General features: G+C 40.4%; 23 non-coding genes across 23 annotated transcripts; all 23 read right to left on the bottom strand.

Annotated features, from left to right (window-relative positions):
- Window positions 1-4,838: 4,838 nt before the first annotated feature.
- trnaw-cca (transfer RNA tryptophan (anticodon CCA)) lies at window positions 4,839-4,910 on the bottom strand. Its single transcript has one exon. It is a non-coding gene; the product is annotated as a tRNA-Trp (tRNA).
- A 182-nt stretch (window positions 4,911-5,092) lies between these two features.
- trnaw-cca (transfer RNA tryptophan (anticodon CCA)) lies at window positions 5,093-5,164 on the bottom strand. The gene has a single exon. It is a non-coding gene; the product is annotated as a tRNA-Trp (tRNA).
- A 237-nt stretch (window positions 5,165-5,401) lies between these two features.
- trnaw-cca (transfer RNA tryptophan (anticodon CCA)) lies at window positions 5,402-5,473 on the bottom strand. The gene has a single exon. It is a non-coding gene; the product is annotated as a tRNA-Trp (tRNA).
- A 237-nt stretch (window positions 5,474-5,710) lies between these two features.
- On the bottom strand, window positions 5,711-5,782 carry trnaw-cca (transfer RNA tryptophan (anticodon CCA)). Its single transcript has one exon. It is a non-coding gene; the product is annotated as a tRNA-Trp (tRNA).
- A 241-nt stretch (window positions 5,783-6,023) lies between these two features.
- Window positions 6,024-6,095, bottom strand: trnaw-cca (transfer RNA tryptophan (anticodon CCA)). The gene has a single exon. It is a non-coding gene; the product is annotated as a tRNA-Trp (tRNA).
- Window positions 6,096-6,264: 169 nt separating this feature from the next.
- On the bottom strand, window positions 6,265-6,336 carry trnaw-cca (transfer RNA tryptophan (anticodon CCA)). Its single transcript has one exon. It is a non-coding gene; the product is annotated as a tRNA-Trp (tRNA).
- A 237-nt stretch (window positions 6,337-6,573) lies between these two features.
- On the bottom strand, window positions 6,574-6,645 carry trnaw-cca (transfer RNA tryptophan (anticodon CCA)). Its single transcript has one exon. It is a non-coding gene; the product is annotated as a tRNA-Trp (tRNA).
- Window positions 6,646-6,881: 236 nt separating this feature from the next.
- Window positions 6,882-6,953, bottom strand: trnaw-cca (transfer RNA tryptophan (anticodon CCA)). The gene has a single exon. It is a non-coding gene; the product is annotated as a tRNA-Trp (tRNA).
- A 491-nt stretch (window positions 6,954-7,444) lies between these two features.
- trnaw-cca (transfer RNA tryptophan (anticodon CCA)) lies at window positions 7,445-7,516 on the bottom strand. Its single transcript has one exon. It is a non-coding gene; the product is annotated as a tRNA-Trp (tRNA).
- Window positions 7,517-7,757: 241 nt separating this feature from the next.
- Window positions 7,758-7,829, bottom strand: trnaw-cca (transfer RNA tryptophan (anticodon CCA)). The gene has a single exon. It is a non-coding gene; the product is annotated as a tRNA-Trp (tRNA).
- A 182-nt stretch (window positions 7,830-8,011) lies between these two features.
- Window positions 8,012-8,083, bottom strand: trnaw-cca (transfer RNA tryptophan (anticodon CCA)). Its single transcript has one exon. It is a non-coding gene; the product is annotated as a tRNA-Trp (tRNA).
- A 182-nt stretch (window positions 8,084-8,265) lies between these two features.
- On the bottom strand, window positions 8,266-8,337 carry trnaw-cca (transfer RNA tryptophan (anticodon CCA)). Its single transcript has one exon. It is a non-coding gene; the product is annotated as a tRNA-Trp (tRNA).
- Window positions 8,338-8,809: 472 nt separating this feature from the next.
- On the bottom strand, window positions 8,810-8,881 carry trnaw-cca (transfer RNA tryptophan (anticodon CCA)). Its single transcript has one exon. It is a non-coding gene; the product is annotated as a tRNA-Trp (tRNA).
- Window positions 8,882-9,364: 483 nt separating this feature from the next.
- Window positions 9,365-9,436, bottom strand: trnaw-cca (transfer RNA tryptophan (anticodon CCA)). Its single transcript has one exon. It is a non-coding gene; the product is annotated as a tRNA-Trp (tRNA).
- A 237-nt stretch (window positions 9,437-9,673) lies between these two features.
- On the bottom strand, window positions 9,674-9,745 carry trnaw-cca (transfer RNA tryptophan (anticodon CCA)). The gene has a single exon. It is a non-coding gene; the product is annotated as a tRNA-Trp (tRNA).
- Window positions 9,746-10,139: 394 nt separating this feature from the next.
- On the bottom strand, window positions 10,140-10,211 carry trnaw-cca (transfer RNA tryptophan (anticodon CCA)). The gene has a single exon. It is a non-coding gene; the product is annotated as a tRNA-Trp (tRNA).
- A 387-nt stretch (window positions 10,212-10,598) lies between these two features.
- trnal-caa (transfer RNA leucine (anticodon CAA)) lies at window positions 10,599-10,670 on the bottom strand. Its single transcript has one exon. It is a non-coding gene; the product is annotated as a tRNA-Leu (tRNA).
- Window positions 10,671-10,877: 207 nt separating this feature from the next.
- On the bottom strand, window positions 10,878-10,949 carry trnal-caa (transfer RNA leucine (anticodon CAA)). The gene has a single exon. It is a non-coding gene; the product is annotated as a tRNA-Leu (tRNA).
- Window positions 10,950-11,186: 237 nt separating this feature from the next.
- On the bottom strand, window positions 11,187-11,258 carry trnaw-cca (transfer RNA tryptophan (anticodon CCA)). Its single transcript has one exon. It is a non-coding gene; the product is annotated as a tRNA-Trp (tRNA).
- A 600-nt stretch (window positions 11,259-11,858) lies between these two features.
- trnaw-cca (transfer RNA tryptophan (anticodon CCA)) lies at window positions 11,859-11,930 on the bottom strand. Its single transcript has one exon. It is a non-coding gene; the product is annotated as a tRNA-Trp (tRNA).
- Window positions 11,931-12,421: 491 nt separating this feature from the next.
- trnaw-cca (transfer RNA tryptophan (anticodon CCA)) lies at window positions 12,422-12,493 on the bottom strand. Its single transcript has one exon. It is a non-coding gene; the product is annotated as a tRNA-Trp (tRNA).
- Window positions 12,494-12,728: 235 nt separating this feature from the next.
- Window positions 12,729-12,800, bottom strand: trnaw-cca (transfer RNA tryptophan (anticodon CCA)). Its single transcript has one exon. It is a non-coding gene; the product is annotated as a tRNA-Trp (tRNA).
- A 365-nt stretch (window positions 12,801-13,165) lies between these two features.
- On the bottom strand, window positions 13,166-13,237 carry trnaw-cca (transfer RNA tryptophan (anticodon CCA)). The gene has a single exon. It is a non-coding gene; the product is annotated as a tRNA-Trp (tRNA).
- Between the last annotated feature and the right edge of the window lie 3,798 nt (window positions 13,238-17,035).

Here is a 17,035-nt window from a genome sequence, read left to right as displayed (position 1 = left end):
AATATTAATGTTTTATTTTTCTATTTTTGATAACCAAATTTATTGAACGCCTAAAGGCACACTAGCTTATGGTATCACTCCTAACCATTATTGCACAACATTTATGGTGCAGCCCGTGTGAGGCAGAGTACAGTTGGCAAAACTTCATGACTATGCAATATTAATGTGTTTTTCAGTTTTGGCCAACACCAGAAAGAACTGAATTTGGAATTTGCAGTCAAGCTAAAGGTTTGAATTCAATTCCACTAGTCTGCCACCGGAGTAGACATTCAACCGTATTTACAAACAAGTGCATTGTGGTCTAAATTTAATTTACTCATAAATTAAATGTTTATTAATAATTAATTATTAATAACTACCATTTTAAGTCCCCATACTGTTACACTAAAAGATTGCCTGTTGCTAATAATTCTAGTTGAATGTTCGTTGTTGAAATTTTGAGAATTTCTTTTAACATTTGAATATCACATATTCAATGTTAACTGGTCAAGCTGCGAAATTTCCTGTAACTATTAAATGCTTTTGAATTAAGACATATCGTGCCACCGGCCATATGTAACAGAGCTTGTACCTAGCTGCTACTGCCTAGCATATCAGCCAAAGTTGGATAAAGAGAACCTGAGAAAGAGCCACAGCGTGCTTCCAGCCCTGTGAATTTATAGAATCCCTAACTCTTACTGCCTTGCATATCAGTTAGTGCTATTAAAAGTTTGGTGAACTATTTAACACACCATAGTTTCGGTTAGGCTTGTGTAAGATAGAATCCACACTACAAGGTGTCTGCCATCGCGACACAAAAGCCAACCACACGCTTTTGATTTATAAACTTAAATCTAATCCTTAAATTTCAGTTTCAACAATGGAGAACCCCTGTGTTGAACAATTTGTTTTTTCCCTAGCACAGAGCCTGACCCCTGGCTATCCTGAATTCATCAGCAAGTTGAACTTCAATGAGTGCATTAAAGAAATAGATTCACTTCTTAATGACAGGTGTGATGCACAAACAGCATCAAAGGGCCCATTGTTGAGATGTATGATCCTAAATTTCCACAGGCAAATCAACCTTGCCTGTCAGAGCAAAGCAGCCATGGAACAGGAGGTAAATTCCCTGAGAGCACAAAATGCTTTTCTCCTCCAGGAGGTCCAGACTGCTAGTAAGAAAACTCTGCACTATTTGGAAGACCTGCACTCAGCAGAGTCAGATCTAATTTCACACAAGGAGGAATTGTTAAAACTTAGAATAGAAGGCGCGGCCTCACATCAGTTTTTGAACCAAAGTGATTCTGGTTATTCCGATTCAAACTCCTCCGATAGTGTACGGTTAACTCCCTCTTCACTCCCAAGATGGGACAGAATCCCATCTGACCCGAAGTCTTTGGGAATTAAGTCACCTTCTGATCCTCCACTGACAGGAGGAGGTAACAGCTTCCTAACTTCCCATCTCACTGACTCTGACACTGACATTGATGACACATGTAGTTTATCTTCAAGAACACATTGTGCCTCATACACTTCTCATCCACTGATGCATGACACATTTTTTCGTGCACAACTGTTGAAAGGGGGGACTTCAACATTCCAAAATGTTTCAGCACCTCCCCCTCAACCAGAGAGACCTGTAGCAGGTGATGCACGCAGCCGGACCCCACAGTGTCCGCGCTTCGAGTTGCTTGAGTTTCTAGCTAAAGATATTGAACAATTTGATCCAGACAACTGTGATAACAACATTGATAATTACTTTAGGGAACTAGATCTCAGCTTAAGCGATGTGCCAAATGCAACAGAAAGAGAGAAGGTTAGACTTGTGTTAAAAACCAGCTCTACAGCTGTTCACAAGTTTATTCAGTCACTTCCTTCCAGCGTCGCATGTAACTACACAGAGCTCTGTCGAGCACTAGTCGAAGAATTCTCTTCTACTCCTGATGTGATAACAGCCATTGTTACAGCCTCCCAAATTAAACACTCACGTCGTGAAAATCCCAAGGATTATTTCAAACGCTTGAGGCATGTTTATTTTCAGGGAAAGAACACACCAGGACTAGAAGAAGATCCCACCTTCAAGACTATTTTCTTACGTAACTTACATCCATGTATACGCACACACGCTGTACTGATGACACAGGAAGGAAAACCTTCAATGCAGCAGATCAGGAAGATGTCACAGGTGGCTTGGGAAACTGTTGTCTCTGTCAAGGCAGCAGTTGGTGCAACCGAGCCTGTCAGAACAAACATCAAGGTGTCAAATTTGTCTGCAGCCTCAAAGCGCCCCCCTCACAACAAAAGAAGGGGGGGTGACAGCAAGCAGCGTGGGGACACAGAGTGCAGGCGCTCTGTTCACCACCTTCCCAGAGATCGGCATTCCCACAGTAGAAGCTGCAGGAAGCCGTACTCTGACATTCTGGCCCAGACATATTACAACCACTCAGAAGATGACGACAGCATCTCTGAGTACAGCTCAAAATATGGTTATGACCGAGCACACAGTGACAGCGCCTCTGAAGTCAACTTAGAGTCTGGCCCCGCAGAGCGTTACAGCCCCGAGCCACGACACAGGCGATCCAGAGCTCGACCCTCACGCTCATAACCAACACAGTTAAACACTGTACTGACAGTCAGTAGTAAGTTTAATGCAGTTAAAATAGGAAAACTGTTTTGTTAGCAACAGCAGCAAACTCAAAACCTTAATTCTGATTAAAACTTACATACCACTGCCAACTTTGTAAATATGTTTGGATCGACTACTTTCATTCCTCAATAAATGTAGTCCATACCACACAGGTTATTACATTAGCATATTATTACAGAAACAATGATACAGTCATTTGAATTTTGAGATTTTGAAAATTATGACATCCTTCCGCAGGAAAATTGTTAAATCTAACAGATACGACTGAGTACTACATTGAGTAAGACCCAATGAGTGAACAAAACTCTTGGACATTTCAAAAATGACCTTATTATTGTACGCGTCTCTCTCTACATCTTATCTTACAATTTACAAATGTCACATTTTCTGTTTTCTCCTTAAACCTAGTGAAGAGCACAGGTTATTCATTTTGTACTGTTACTGTAACTCTGAATGATTTGTCTAATTTGAATCTTGCTTAGCTAACTAGATAGTGTATACAAATGCCCAGATGTTACAGTCCAAATGAACTGACAATTGACTTTTCCAGCTTTGCACTAAACATGTTCAAGTACGCCCTCAGGAACACACGTCAGGTGCGATCCTGACGCCGCAAGGGGGATGTTGGGACATGGTTTTTGTGCAAAAAGGCAGGCCTCTCTTTCAGGCCTGTATTGGAAGTCAAAACCTGAGAGCACATGGCCTTTGTCTTGAGAAAGCCACAAGCCGCATGGGCTGGAGAATACTCAATCTCCCAGAGTGCAATGTGTTCTCTTTGTACTGAGAAGGTCAAATAACTCCGTCTCCCAGGAGGCAACATGTCCCCTTTGTTTCAGCATCTTCGCACATAGGTGCGAATATCTACCAGGGTCAACTCCAATTGGTCAGTCTGGTCCCATGACCAAGGGGCAACCGGGTCTATAAAAGGTCAAGGCTCCCCCAGAGTCACTCTCTTTCTCCAACCCCTCGGAGGGCCGAAGGCTGCTCCAGCAGCGCTCTTCTCCACCGACCACCACTGAGGACAGCAGGCCGCTGGCCTTTCCTCCTGCATCGGCGAGTGGAGGAACCGGATTCCTCCAGCTCAAATATTCTCTTTCCAACAACTGGAGGTCAAAGGTCGAGCTTCCAGCTCATCTTCTCAAGAAAACCTCCACGCATCTCAAGCTTCTTCTAAACTCCTTGCAGCGACTCGGTGTCCTGCAGGTAAGAACTACGGCTTCAATAAGCAACTGAACTGCACAGCTCAACAGAACCGCGGAAGCAGAGACCACACGAACCAGAGACTTCAAAAGCCTGAACTGCTAACCGAACTGCACAGCAACTTTCTCCCTGTCCTTGGACTGGTAACATTATCTGGGCTTAATAATTTTACTAGGCTAAGCAAGACTGTTTATTTGATTCTGTGTGGTGTTTATAAGTTTGATATATGTGGTGATATTGTGTTACAAGTTAAATCAAGGTTAATGTAAGTCGGGCTCAACACAGACCCTGCCATTTTCTGATTAGCATTCTCACAGACCCCGCATATCTCTTCACCTACTTAGCTACGTCCCCCGACCAGAAGGAGGGGGGGGGCCTGCTAGCTTAGAGATCTTAAAAGATCACAGGAAGGTGTGACTCTCTTTGTTAGCCACCAGCGAGACCCTCACACACACACACACACACACACACACACACACACCCACACCCACACCCACACACATCTTTATTAGTTAGTATATTGTTTAGTAATTGGTGTTTTATACTTATTATGTTTATAATAAATGCTTTCTTTTAACCTTGTCCTGTCATTAATGTTGCATAAGTGAAGTTTGCCAACCTCTACACTGTCAAGAACTCTATAAACCTTAACTGTTCATTATATAGTCTTTAATAGTAAATATTAAGATTTCTAATTGAACTAGATCTAAATGAGACTGATCTTAATCAATAAATTGGCTATCTTTTCCCTTCTATGAAGGGTGGTGCCCCGCGAGAACTTAGTCAAACTAAAGATATGATTTAATATTAATATTTTAAATATTAATGTTTTATTTTTCTATTTTTGATAACCAAATTTATTGAACGCCTAAAGGCACACTAGCTTATGGTATCACTCCTAACCATTATTGCACAACAGCAGAAAGAGGAACAGATTTTTGGCATGATACTCATTTAGTCACTTCTCACCTTGAAATACGAGATTGACAAGTTTAACCCCACAGGGTCTGTTTGACCCTGACGTGATTTGAACACGCAGCCTTCTGATCTGGAGTCAGACGCGCTACCGTTGCGCCACAAGGTCTGTAAAAACATACAGTGATATTCATTTAGATGCAATGGAAATGCAAATATCATCAATAAAACAGAATTGATGATATTGGTGGAGAAGACTCTATTATACATCCCCATAAATTTGAAAAGCACATCAGTTCTATAAGTCAAACCTAATACTGTGGATAGACAAGTGCATTTTGAAAGCACAGCTGACCTTGACATGATTTGAACATGCAGCCTTCTGATCTGGAGTCAGACGCGCTACCGTTGCGCCACAAGGTGTGTTGTCTTTGACAGTAATGCCACTTTAAATGGATTCAATAGAAGTGTAAAGGTCATGATTAAAACAATATGTAAGAGTGAACCAATGTGTTCTTTGTAAATAAAGATATTTACTGAATTGGTGTTTTGATAATGTGATTGCAGAGAATGCACGTCACACAAAACTTTGGTGGAGATCTGGTGACTAAATTATCCTGGAAATTGTTGCAGGGGACTGGAATTTCCAAATATCCTTTTTGACCTTGACGTGATTTGAACACGCAGCCTTCTGATCTGGAGTCAGACGCGCTACCGTTGCGCCACAAGGTCTGTGGTCTTGGACAGTAATGCCACTTTAAATGGATGCAATAGAACTGTAGAGGTCATTGTTAAAACAATATGTAAGAGTGAACCAATGTGTTCTTTGTAAATAAAGATCTTTACTGAATTGGTGTTTTGATAAAGTGATATCAGAGAATGCATGTCACACAAAACTTTGGTGGAGATTTGGTGTCTAAATTATCCTGGAAATTGTTGCAGGAGACCGTAATATCCAAATATCCTTTTTGACCTTGACGTGATTTGAACACGCAGCCTTCTGATCTGGAGTCAGACGCTCTACCGTTGCGCCACAAGGTCTGTAAAAACATACAGTGATATTCATTTAGATGCACTGGAAAGGCAAATATCATCAATAAAAGAGAATTAAACATTGATTCTATATTATCTATCTAGTTGGAAGATATTTCCGAGTCTGTGTATTGATTAAGTATTGGTGGAAAAGACTTTATTATACATCCCCATAAATTTGCCAAAGCACATCAGTTATATAAGTCAAACCTAATACTGTGGATAGACAAGTGCATTTAGAAAGCACAGCTGACCTTGACGTGATTTGAACACACAGCCTTCTGATCTGGAGTCAGACGCACTACCGTTGTGCCACAAGGTTTGTGTTGTTGGAGGTTTTAATGCTATTTTAGACGGATGCAGTGCAAGTGCAAAGGCCATCTATAAATCAGTATTTCAAAAGTGAACAAATGTGTTCTTTGCAGAAAATTATTTGAAAATGACTGATTATGAAAAACATCCTCATAACACAGAAATAGGACACATCTGTTTGACCTTGACGTGATTTGAACACGCAGCCTTCTGATCTGGAGTCAGACGCGCTACCATTGCGCCACAAGGTCTGTGGTCTTGGACAGCAATGCCACTTTAAATGGATGCAATAGAACTGTAGAGGGCATTGTTAAAACAATATGTAAGAGTGAACCAATGTGTTCTTTGTAAATAAAGATATTTACTGAATTGGTGTTCTGATAAAGTGATAGCAGAGAACGCACGTCACACAAAACTTTGGTGGAGATCTGGTGACTAAATTATCCTGGAAATTGTTGCAGGAGACCGGAATATCCAAATATCCTGTTTGACCTTGACGTGATTTGAACACGCAGCCTTCTGATCTGGAGTCAGACGCTCTACTGTTGCGCCACAAGGTCTGTGGTCTTGGACAGTAATGCCACTTTAAATGGATGCAATAGAACTGTAGAGGTCATTGTTAAAACAATATGTAAGTGTGAACCAATGTGTTCTTTTAAATAAAGATCTTTACTGAATTGGTGTTTTGATAAAGTGATATCAGAGAATGCATGTCACACAAAACTTTGATTGAGATGTGGTGTCTAAATTATCCTGGAAATTGTTGCAGGAGACTGGAATTTCCAAATATCCTTTTTGACCTTGATGTGATTTGAACACGCAGCCTTCTGATCTGGAGTCAGACGCGCTACCGTTGCGCCACAAGGTCTGTAAAAACATACAGTGATATTCCTTTAGATGCAATGGAAATGCAAATATCATCAATGAAACAGAATACTGATATTGGTGGAGAAGACTCTATTATACATCCCCATACATTTGCCAAAGCACATCAGTTCTATAAGTGAAACTTAATACTGTGGATAGACAAGTGCATTTAGAAAGCATAGCTGACCTTTATGTGATTTGAACACGCAGCCTTCTGATCTGGAGTCAGACGCGCTACTGTTGCGCCACAAGGTCTGTGGTCTTGGACAGTAATGCCACTTTAAATGGATGCAATAGAACTGTAGAGGTCATTGTTAAAACAATATGTAAGTGTGAACCAATGTGTTCTTTGTAAATAAAGATCTTTACTGAATTGGTGTTTTGATAAAGTGATATCAGAGAATGCATGTCACACAAAACTTTGATTGAGATGTGGTGTCTAAATTATCCTGGAAATTGTTGCAGGAGACTGGAATTTCCAAATATCCTTTTTGACCTTGATGTGATTTGAACACGCAGCCTTCTGATCTGGAGTCAGACGCGCTACCGTTGCGCCACAAGGTCTGTAAAAACATACAGTGATATTCATTTAGATGCACTGGAAAGGCAAATATCATCAATAAAAGAGAATTAAACATTGAGTCTCTATTATCTATCTAGTTGGAAGATATTTCCGAGTCGGTGTATTGATTAAGTATTGGTGGAAAAGACTTTATTATACATCCCCATAAATTTGCCAAAGCACATCAGTTATATAAGTCAAACCTAATACTGTGGATAGACAAGTGCATTTAGAAAGCACAGCTGACCTCGACGTGATTTGAACACGCAGCCTTCTGATCTGGAGTCAGACGCGCTACCGTTGCGCCACAAGGTCTGTAAAAACATACAGTGATATTCCTTTAGATGCAATGGAAATGCAAATATCATCAATGAAACAGAATACTGATATTGGTGGAGAAGACTCTATTATACATCCCCATACATTTGCCAAAGCACATCAGTTCTATAAGTGAAACTTAATACTGTGGATATACAAGTGCATTTAGAAAGCATAGCTGACCTCGACGTGATTTGAACACGCAGCCTTCTGATCTGGAGTCAGACGCGCTACCGTTGCGCCACAAGGTCTGTAAAAACATACAGTGATATTCCTTTAGATGCAATGGAAATGCAAATATCATCAATGAAACAGAATACTGATATTGGTGGAGAAGACTCTATTATACATCCCCATACATTTGCCAAAGCACATCAGTTCTATAAGTGAAACTTAATACTGTGGATATACAAGTGCATTTAGAAAGCATAGCTGACCTCGACGTGCTTTGAACACGCAGCCTTCTGATCTGGAGTCAGATGCGCTACCTTTGCGCCACAAGGTCTGTAAAAACATACAGTGATATTTATTAAGATGCAATGGAAAGGCAAATATCATCAATAAAAGAGAATTAAATATTGAGTTCTTCAGTTGGAAGATATTTCCGAGTCGGTGTATTGATTACGTATTGGTGGAGAAGACTCTATTATACATCCTCATAAGTTTGCCAATGCACATCAGTTCTTTAAGTAAAACCTAATACTGTGGATAGACAAGTGCATTTAGAAAGCACAGCTGACCTTGACGTGATTTGAACACACAGCCTTCTGATCTGGAGTCAGACGCACTACAGTTGTGCCACAAGGTTTGTGTTGTTGGAGGTTGTAATGCTGTTTTAGACGGATGCAGTGCAAGTGCAAAGGCCATCTATAAATCAGTATTTCAAAAGTGAACAAATGTGTTCTTTGCAGAAAATTATTTGAAAATGACTGATTATGAAAAACATCCTCATAACACAGAAATAGGACACATCTGTTTGACCTTGACGTGATTTGAACACGCAGCCTTCTGATCTGGAGTCAGACGCGCTACCATTGCGCCACAAGGTCGGTAAAAACTTACAGTAATGTTAATTTAGAGGGATTCAACATTGAACCAATGAATTCTTCACAAGGCGGATATTTGCAGATTTGATGGAGAGTGTTCTCTAACATGTCACCTTAAATTTTGACACTGAACTGGTGACATCCTGAAAAATATCACAGGACATGTTGATTTTAAAAATCTCTTGACAAGATTTGAGATGAAGCCTTCTGATCTGGAGTCAGATGCACGACAGTTGTGCAACAGGTCTGTAAAATCAAATACTGACGTTAATTAAGATGCAATGGAAGTGCAAAGTAATCTTTAAAACTGAATTAAACATTGAACCAATGAGTTTTTCAGTTGTAAGATATTTCCTGATTTGGTGTTTTGATTAGGTGAGGGGTGGAGAAGGCTTTATTATACATCCACTTAAAGTTGCTAAAGAACAACGGTTCAATAACTAATACGTGATGCTGTGGATGAACACGTGCATTTGATAGCACAGCTGACCTTGACGTGATTTGAACACGCAGCCTTCTGATCTGGAGTCAGACGCGCTACCGTTGCGCCACAAGGTCTGTGGTCTTGGACAGTAATGCCACTTTAAATGGATGCAATAGAACTGTAAAGGTCATTATTAAAACAATATGTAAGAGTGACCCAATGTGTTCTTTGTAAATACAGATATTTACTGAATTGGTGTTTTGATAAAGTGATATCAGAGAATGCACGTCACACAAAACTTTGGTGGAGATCTGGTGACTAAATCATCCTGGAAATTGTTGCAGGAGACCGGAATATCAAAATATCCTGTTTGACCTTGACGTGATTTAAACACGCAGCCTTCTGATCTGGAGTCAGACGCGCTACCGTTGCGCCACAAGGTCTGTAAAAACATACAGTGATATTCATTTAGATGCACTGGAAAGGCAAATATCATCAATAAAAGAGAATTAAACATTGAGTTCTTTAGTTGGAAGATATTTCCAAGTCGGTGTATTGATTAAGTATTGGTGGAGAAGACTCTATTATACATCCCCATAAATTTGCCAATGCACATCAGTTCTATAAGTCAAACCTAATACTGTGGATAGACAAGTGCATTTAGAAAGCACAGCTGACCTTGAGTTCTTCAGTTGGAAGATATTTCCTGATTTGGTGTTTTGATTTGGGGGTGGTGGAGAATGCTTTATTATACATCCGTTTAAAGTTGCTAAATAACAACTGTTCAATAACTCATACGTGATGCTGCGGATGAACACATGCTTTTGACAGCACAGCTGACCTTGACGTGATATGAACACGCAGCCCTCTGATCTGGAGTCAGACGCGCTACCGTTGCGCCACAAGGTCTGTAAAAACATACAGTGATATTCATTTAGAGGGATCGACATTGAACAAATGAGTCCGTCACAAGGCAGATATTTTCACATTTGATGGCAAGCATTCTCTAACATGTCACCCTAAAGTTCGACAGTGAACTGGTGAATTCCTGGAAAATGTCACTGGACACATTGAATGCAACAACACCTTGACGTGATTTGAGCATGCAGCCTTCTGATCTGGAGTCAGACGCACTACAGTTGTGCCACAAGGTTTGTGTTGTTGGAAGTTGTAATGCTATTTTAGACGGATGCAGTGCAAGTGCAAAGGTTCTTTGCAGAAAATTATTTGAAAATCACTGATTATGAAAAACATTTTAAAAACAACCTCATAACACAGAAATATGACACATCTGTTTGACCTTGACGTGATTTGAACACACAGCCTTCTGATCTTGAGTCAGACGCGCTACCATTGCTCCACAAGGTCTGTAAAACCGTAGAGTGATATTCATTTAGAGGGATCGACATTGAACCAATGAGTCCGTCACATGGAAGATATTTCCTGTTTTGGTGTTTTGATTAGGTGAGGGGTGGAGAAGGCTTTATTATACATCCACTTAAAGTTGCTAAAGAACAACGGTTCAATAACTAATACGTGATGCTGTGGATGAACACGTGCATTTGATAGCACTGCTGACCTTGACGTGATTTGAACACGCAGCCTTCTGATCTTGAGTCAGACGCGCTACCATTGCGCCACAAGGTCTGTGGTCTTGGACAGTAATGCCACTTTAAATGGATGCAATAGAACTGTAAAGGTCATTATTAAAACAATATGTAAGAGTGAACCAATGTGTTCTTTGTAAATAAAGATAGTTACTGAATTGGTGTTTTGATAAAGTGATAGCAGAGAACGCATGTCACACAAAACTTTGGTGGGGATCTGGTGACTAAATTGTCCTGGAAATTGTTGCAGGGGACTGGAATTTCCAAATATCCTTTTTGACCTTGACGTGATTTGAACACGCAGCCTTCTGATCTGGAGTCAGACGCGCTACCGTTGCGCCACAAGGTCTGTAAAAACATACAGTGATATTCATTTAGATGCAATGGAAAGGCAAATATCATCAATAAAAGAGAATTAAACATTGAGTTCTTCAGTTGGAAGATATTTCCGAGTCGGTGTATTGATTACGAATTGGTGGAGAAGACTCTATTATACATCCCCATAAATTTGCGCCACAAGGTCTGTAAAACCATAGAGTGATATTCATTTAGAGGGATTCAACATTGAACCAATGAGTCCGTCACAAGGCAGATATTTTCACATTTGATGGCAATCATTCCCTAACAGGTCACCCTAAAGTTAGACAGTGAACTGGTGGATTCCTGGAAAATGTCACTGGACACATTGAATGCAACAACACCTTGACGTGATTTGAGCATGCAGCCTTCTGATCTGGAGTCAGACGCACTATAGTTGTGCCACAAGGTTTGTGCTGTTGGAAGTTGTAATGCTATTTTAGACGGATGCCATGCAAGTGCAAAGGCCATCTATAAATCAGTATTTCAAAAGTGAACAAATGTGTTCTTTGTGGAAAATTATTTGAAAATGACTGATTATGAAAAACGTTTTAAAAAGAACCTCATAACACAGAAATAGGACACATCTGTTTGACCTTGACGTGATTTGAACACGTGGCCTTCTGATCTGGAGTCAGACGCGCTAACATTGCGCCACAAGTTCGGTAAAAACTTACAGTAATGTTAATTTAGAGGGATCGACTTCGACATCGACAACCAATGAGTTCTTCACAAGGCGGATTATTTTCAGATTTGATGGAGAGCCTTCTCTAACATGTCAACTTAAATTTCGACACTGAACTGGTGACATCCTGGAAAATATCACAGGACATGTTGATTTTAACAATGTCTTGACATGATTTGAGATGAAGCCTTCTGATCTGGAGTCAGATGCACGACAGTTGTGCCACAAGGTCTGTAAAATCAAATACTGACGTTAATTGAGATGCAATGGAAGTGCAAAGTAATCTTTAAAACTGAATTAAACATTGAACCAATGAATTCTTCAGTTGGAAGATATTTCCTGATTTGGTGTTTTGATAAGGTGGTGGTGGAGAAGGCTTTTTTATACATCCACTTAAAGTTGCTAAAGAACAAATGTTCAATAACTAATACGTGATGCTGTGGATGAACACCTGCTTTTGATAGCACTGCTGACCTTGACTTGATTTGAACACGCAGCCTTCTGATCTGGAGTCAGACGCGCTACCGTTGCGCCACAAGGTCTATGGCCAGTGACAATAATGCCACTTTAAATGGTTGCAATAGAAATGCAAAGATCATTAATAAAACAACATATAAGAGTGAACCAATTACATCTTTGCACATAAAGATATTTCCTGAATTTGTGTTTTGATTAAGTGATGGCAGAGAATGCATGTTAACATGTCGCACTAAATGTTGATGATTAAAATATCCTGAGATTTTTTTAAAGGACAGAGGAATTTCCAAATGTCCCCTTTGACCTTGACGTGATTTGAACACGCAGCCTTCTGATCTGGAGTCAGACGCGCTACCGTTGCGCCACAAGGTCTGTAAACACACACATAGTGATATTAAATAAGAGAGATTTAACACTGAACAAATTAGTTCTTAACATGGCAGAAATTTTCACATTTGGTGTAGAGCAAACATGTCATGCTAAATTTCCACAGTGAACTGCTGACATCCTGGAAAATATAACAGGACAACAATACCATGGCATAATTTGAAGATGCAGCCTTCTGATCTGAGTCAGATGCACTACAGTTGTGCCACAAGGTCTATGTCTGGAAGTTGTAATGCAACTTTAAACGGATGCAGTACAAGTGCAAAGGCCATCGATAACTCAGTAATTGAAAAGTGAACGAAAGTGTTCTTTACAGAAAATAACTTGAAATTGTTTATCACACATCTGTTTGACCTTGACGTGATTTGAACACGCAGCCTTCTGATCTGGAGTCAGACGCGCTACCGTTGCGCCACAAGGTCCATAGACAGTGACAGGAATGCCTCTTTAGACGGATGAAATAGAGGTGTAAAGGTCATTATTAAAACAATATGTAAGAGTGAACCGATGTGTTATTTGTAAATAAAGATATTTACTGAATGGGTGTTCTGATAAAGTGATAGCAGAGAATGCACGTTAACATGTCAGCCTAAATGTTGGTACAGAACTGGTGACTTAATTATCCTGGACATTTTTACAAGACACTGGAATTTCCAAATACCCTTTTTGACCTTTGAACACGCAGCCTTCTGATCTGGAGTCAGACGTTATAGTTCTTTAAATGTATGCAATAAATGTGCTAAGGCCATAAATTAAGCAGTTTCCAAAACAGAGTGAACATATTATTTGCACAGAAAATTTCCCCCGATCATGTGCTGGTGGTGAGCACTCTGCAGATTTTGCAGCAGAGTTTTGGTGAGGAAAACATCATCTAGCGAGTTCTAAGTTGACAAACCTACAGGGGACAGTATTTATCACACATCCATTCGAAATCTGGAAGGCACAATGCCTTTTAGCTGAAAAGCAAACCATCCAAAGCAGGAATATGCAGTTCAGATCCACAAAACAAATCACTGCATAGAGGCCATATAATCTCAATTGATGTGTTTTATTTGCTAATGTTTTTTCGCTCTGTATGTTTTCTGTTAACTTTATGCATTTACCTTTCAGCGGCTCCGACTTTGAACTCGAGTTCATTATTCTTATTTTCCATTTTGCTTTCGGAATTTTTTTTTTGAAAGTGAAACATCAGTGTTACTGTTTGACGCAGACAGGAGTCGGACTGTCAAGCTTCTGATCTGGAGTCAGACTCGTCACCATCGGGTACGCAAATACATCAGTGCAGAGAGGCTCACGTCTAAGCCCACTGTGACCGGCGAGAGTTCATTTGTGTTCATGAGGCTGAACACGGATACATGACAAATTAAAGGAAAAACCAATTAACGGACATCACGGTGTCGGGTCTAGACAAGCTTTCAGAATAGCTCCAATGATTGTGCAGGTCTTTGAACCACCACTGAAGGGATGAAACAACATTCTGTGAATATTGCATTACATTTCATGATTAGGCTCGTCTGACACTTTAACCCAAAATATAGTGTATAATAATGTGCTGCAGTTTGATGACACGTACCTTACATCTAGCTTCAGTTTTCTTTTTAATCCTATGTAAAGTTTGAGCATTGTTAAAAGGGTTATACAAATCAAATAACTTGGTTTAATGGCAAAGTGTATGTATATATAAATTAACTGTAGGCTGTAAGACCATCACTGAAGCCCCAACCACACGACAAGTTTGTATAGTAACTAATTGCAAGACACATTGTCCCGAACTCATCCAAAGGTGTTAAAGTTAACTCTGACTTCAGTTATAATTCACAGCTTTTGGGTTTGACTCTGTATTTTTAATATCATGTGCTGTATCGCTCTAGAAGACCAGTGCATCAGGACTGATATGTTTGTATCTGAGGCATTGAGAACGTGTGACTGGATGTCAGATATTACTCTTTCCACTAGTTTTTTTTGCACTCTTGTAACATTTACAAGGCCCATATTAAACACCTTTCTGGAATTTGAGTTGGAGGTATTGGTACCCCTAGGATGATATATAAAAAAAACAACTCTGCGCCATCTGTATTTCCATGTCCTCTCTGGACCTCCAGACAGAGGCCATGAAATCAAGTGGAGCTGTCATTTTTTACTGACTCGTTTGGAAACTTGCAGCTTTTCACATCATGATGTACATTAAGGGCAGAGGCAGCTGCATGTTAAAACAATCTTTTCCCCATGATTGATTTGTCACCACCATTTTAATTACACTGCCATGTGGAACAGGTCCTTTACATGTCAATAAAAATGCATGAAACGCAAGTATTTGAAAAGGTATTTTATTGATTTTTTTAAACATCCTGCTGTAGGATCCACCTCTTAGCCATGCTGAAAGACAAAAAGGTCAACATTAGCACATGTACAAAAAAGAAAAATAGACAAGATTTTGTGCCAGATTGTGTCAATTTACCTTGACTGCGTTAGATTTGCTCCCATAACCACCTGCATGGCGTATTGGTTGCCTGGGGGCTCTACCTGAATAAATGTTTCGCTTAGCTGCACTACCACGTCTAGAACCGACAATTGCAGGAGCATTTGGAACCTCAGGGATTTCAACCATGGGAGTGTTGATTGGCTGTGAATAGTATTCTCTCACAAAGTGATTCTCGTCGTAGTTGTTGATTCCGGTCTCTAAACTTTTGCTGGAGTAACGGACTGTGCCTGGTGGATATTGGCCGGTCAGGAACCTGTAGTCGTAGTATGGATAAGCAATCCAGTGTTCTTCTGGGAGAGGTGGGCTGGTGTCGGCTTCAAGAGATTCATCCAGTGGTGTGTAAAAATACTCTGGTCCTGAATAATGTGGTGGGAGGCCTTGTTCCTGAGACTCGTACTCATAGTCGCCCCCCTCAAGGGTCCTTTCGAACTGGGACAGCTTCCCTGCCTGGTACACCGGGTGATAAGGGAGACTCGCAGAGTTTTCACTGTCGTCGGCAACTTCTGGGGTTTTCTCATCTTCGAAGATAGGAGGTGCATTGAGCCACTTGCTCTCTGAGGAAAAATAAAACGAGCAAGATCAAATAATTTAGTCAGATTGGATTTTCACATCAGAAGTTACCAAGCACCTCATTCAAAATCCTGCCAAAAGGACAAATCCACCTGTTATGGTGAAGTTATAGAGACTCAAACCAGTATTAACTAATGCACAAGGTGTGTGCAGAGATAAATGCAGAGGCTCCAATGAGTCTGGACAAAATCAAGTGTACTTAACATTGCAACTTCAATCACTAGTCATTACTCACTGAACACCTGTGAGGGCACTTTTCTACAGGGTTCCATTTATCGATGGTTAACAAAAAACACAAGGTACTAGCAACACAAGTTATGTTGTAGATACTAAAATATTTTCTAAAGAATTAGATTTTCTACCTGTTGAGCCAGATTGAAATCCAGCTCCTGACTGTGCTGGGCCTGCAGGATCCTCCCGCACTGCACTGCCCCTGGACTGAAGAGGTCTGGTAGAAGAACCAGAGCCAGCAGATGCAGCCAGCTCAGGAGAAGCACCCTCAGGCCTGAGTCCAGGTGAAAACTGGCTGGAAGGCACTCCCCTGGATCTTGGATACAGAGAACTGCCGCCAAAGGACTCACCGGGATTAAAGACTGAATACAAGAGACGTTATTCAGACGCAAATTTGACTGAAGCATGTAAATGTTTTAACCAGACTGTGAGATTACCTCTCTTGACAGGGCCACAGCACATGTCCACAATCAGCAGAGCCCAGAGGGAAGCCCTGAAATTATTTAAAATCAAACATATGAACACAAGTTTCCAAACAGACAAATTGCCTGTGACACAAGAACAGCAACTTACCCAAAGAAGAAGCGTGCAGTCACCATGTTGAAGGCTCGTAGTGAACATGCAGACGCAGGTGTGGGTTTATAAAGGCTGCCGATCAATCCCAGTTTAACGATGTACAGCTGGTGGTGATTGACAGATCAAAACTCAGCACATTAACTGAACGAGGATCAGGTGCGACAAGGTCTATGGCCTCTCTTCATTACCTCAGTGTTTCTGTTGAATGAAAAAACAAATCGAGTTTTGTTTATGTCTGATTATTATAACTGTCAGAGTGTAGAACCCTAATGCAGCAACTATTTAACTTGTATTGCTTTGCAATCATGCAGCATTTTTATGTAATGAAAAAAATCTTCAGTTAAAATTAGGAACCGAGGAA

This window comes from Limanda limanda, chromosome 10 (assembly GCF_963576545.1).
Source record: "Limanda limanda chromosome 10, fLimLim1.1, whole genome shotgun sequence".
Lineage (NCBI taxonomy): Eukaryota > Metazoa > Chordata > Actinopteri > Pleuronectiformes > Pleuronectidae > Limanda > Limanda limanda.
The sequence above is the reverse complement of the archived record's forward strand: the minus strand, read 5'-3'. Positions and strand labels throughout refer to the sequence as shown.